Below are 3,424 nucleotides of genomic sequence, written 5' to 3'. Positions count from 1 at the left end.
TCTTCCGCACCCTCATTTCCCTGGCTCGTGTGCCATACATAAAGCGGTGTAATATCGAATTGACCACTAGAGGGAGCAAAATATGTGCGGAACAGGGGGGGGAACCCCATGAAACAACAGGATCACACAAGAAAGGAAAATTGCCGTCTGGGTGCGGATCTCACCGTTGGAGATTTAGACTCGCCTCACAGGAGAGGCTCCTGGGGAAGACTCGCCTCCTCTGGAAGCCCTTTGCTGTCACGCAGGGCTCTTTTTGTAGCAGGGACTCCTTTGCATATTAGGCACACCCCTGATGTAGCCAATCCTCCAAGAGCTTACAGTAGCCCCTGTAAAAAGAGCTCTGTAAGCTCTTGGAGGATTGGATGTCGCCTAATCTGCAAAGGAGTCCCTGCTAAAAAAGAGCCCTACGGCGCCTGCATGTAGAAAGCTGACTTGAAGCCTTCCGTGGTCCCCTGCCCTTTTCTACGTGCAGAAATCTTAGCCCGGGAGGGGGGGAGTTGTCATGTGACTCTTTATTGAAAGAGATTTGGGTTTGGCTACTTTGGTTTTAAAAGAAAATGTTTTTTTTTAACTGCCGTAAGGCACAAGGGAAGGCAGGGTATACATGTTTTAATAAATTTATTTATTTATTTATTTAAATTTATAACCCGCCCTCCCCGTGAGCGGGCTCAGGGCGGCGTACAGATGGGTCCAATGCCCAATACATAAAACATTAAAACTGCATTTTAAAAACATTCAGTGCAACGTAAGTGCTCTCCACAACTACTAACAAGGGAACCGATGCCGTCACCAGGATGGTATCCTTAGTGGCCACAGCTCCACGCAGTACCACCATTTTTGCACTCACGGCGAGTTGGTAATAAAGGGCTAGGACAGATAGTAATAGTCGTAGACAGATGGTAACAGTCGTGGCGGCCCCTACTCAAATGCCTGGCGGAAGAGCTCCGTCTTACAGGCCCTGCGGAACTGTGCAAGGTCCCGCAGGGCCCGGATCTCCTCTGGGAGCTCATTCCACCAGATAGGAGCCGCCACCGAAAAAGCCCTAGCCCTAGTCGCCCCCCACCCTTTAAACAGGCTCTGGGCAGCTTACAAAAGACGGCCAACAGGCCAACACAAATAAAACAATAAAAATATTAGAATCCCTTAAAAACAATATTAGCAATAAAGTGCTCGCTACATCAGAGTAACCTTAAGATGAATGGTCTGTGGTTGCATTCCTTCTGTCTTCGGGTCTTAAAATCAGTCCCACGGTCCAGATGTTGGCTGGTGAGGCTCAGAGTGGGCCAGTCCGATATTCCGGGTTGATGGTAGCTGCGGTGGCGGCTCCTATTTGAAAGCTTGGTGGAAGAGCTCCGTCTTGCAGGCCCTGCGGAGCTCGTTCCATCAGTAAAGAGCCGCCACCGAAAACGCCCTGGCCCTGGCAACGGCAAGTCTCACCTCCTTGGGGCCTGGGATAGATAGACGTTGTTGGGCCCCAGACTGTAGTGCTCTCTGGGTTGCAAATGGGGAAAGGCGGTCCCTCAGGTAAGCCGGACCCTGGCCATATAGGGCATTTAGCCATTTACTTAACGCCACTGCAAGGTCAGCAAGTAATGACCCCTTATTGCTAATCAGCCGCAGAGTAGCTGTGGAGACATCTGAACTGGAGGCTTCCTTAAGCCACTATACTCTACTTCTCTCTCGACCCTGCTCTAGTTCCTGCGCTATTTAGCTACTTTTTCTTTTAATCTACTGAAGTTTTGTATTGCTTTTGTCATTACGGCTAATAACAGCCGCCAAGGAATTTGGACGAGGCCTTACGATGGGATTCACTCGTACAACAGCAACACCCAAAGGCTCCCGCAAGATCACAGGACAGCAGAAGCAAACTTTGCCCTGGGGACACTAGACATGAAAAGCCGATGAAAGAATTTATGCACAGAGCAAAGCTCCAGAGGCAGATGCGCACGAGTGGAATTTTATATAAGCAAAGTAGCTCAGGCTCAGTTTCACATCTGTCTTCAAGGCCTGGGAGGCGGCGGGGGAGAGACCAGGTTTCTCCAGTCAGTCCTCATGCTCCCTGATTGCAATTTCAGAAGCCTGCGAGGCCTGCTCTTTAAAAACCTGCACACGGAGCTGAAAATGTGGTAGCACGGAGTCTCTCCAAGACCAGACAACATCACCTGCTCTCAAGGAAGGAAGTTCCACAAAACTGGAGAACAAGCAGATCTAAGAATCCTACTTGAACTGCAGACTGTGGAAGGTCAGTAGTTCAGCAGTTCAAGACCCGAGTGTGCCGCAAGACGGAGTGAGATCCCGTCTCTAGTTCCAGCTCCTGCCAACCTAGCAGTTCGAAAGCAAGAAACTGCAAGTAGATAAATAGGCACCACTTCAGTGGGAAGCTTACAGCGTTCTGTGCGCCTTGGTGTTTAGTCATGCCGGCCACATGACCACGGAAACGTCTTCAGACAGCGCTGGCTCTTCGGCGTTGAAACGGAGATGAGCACCGCAACCCTAGAGTTAGATTCGACTGGCTTTCGAGCAAGGGAACCTTTACCTTTTTACTGTACACAATACTTGCCAAACCTGCAAAATATCAGGCATCTCAGTCCAAACACGTCACTATATTAAAACGCCTTTACAAATCTGCTCCACAGTCCTGCAGTTCACTGAAACTTTAAGAGCATCTCCACGATCAAGTTTCCAACTAGAGGTACGTCCACCAGCTCTGTTACTGTACATCAAAACACGAACTGCATATGTTTGGCAGACAGCTGAACCCGGGTGAAGGCTGACAGCTGCATTGCCATTAACCAAGTCTCTTTTTTTCCCCTCCACCAATACTACTTAAAAGGTAAGACAGACGAGAGTATGAAGGAGGAGTTAAGGGAAAGGTCTCCGCTGAATATAGAACGGGGCCTCCAAAAGTCCACCCTATCGATTAGCAAAGAGCCCCTGAGCAGGGAAATCACTTCCATGGCTTATGCACACCCGTAAACACACACACACACACACAAACAAATGGACACTCAGGCACACAGTCTAGCCAGGATAACCACTCCTATCCACTTGGCTCACACTTCTTGCTTGCTGCCAGTTATGTTCTGGGACTCTGTGCCAGCCTGCCCCCCCCCTTCCTCCTGGCATCCCGTTTGCTGAGCGGTAATTGAATAAGCTTGCATGGGGGGGCCACTCTGGGATCCAGCAAACATCCCCCTCCCCCTTCACGGGAATATCCAATCTATCCCAGGATGCATTATTTAAGCAAAAGCTTATAAATAGCAGACCCAAGTAACCGGAGGGAGCGGAAGGGGGAGTGTCGGCGGAGATGCCCGCACCTCCGACCCTTTCGTCGCCAGCCACTTTGCAGGCGAGCAAAAAGAGAGAGAGAGAGAAATCCCACAACAGCGCACAGCCCCCCCCACAACACTGGGTGCTCCAGCCT

This window comes from Gekko japonicus, unplaced genomic scaffold (genome assembly GCF_001447785.1).
Source record: "Gekko japonicus isolate JY-2015 unplaced genomic scaffold, Gekko_japonicus_V1.1 scaffold4778, whole genome shotgun sequence".
NCBI lineage: Eukaryota > Metazoa > Chordata > Lepidosauria > Squamata > Gekkonidae > Gekko > Gekko japonicus.
Note: the sequence above shows the minus strand (reverse complement) of the source record.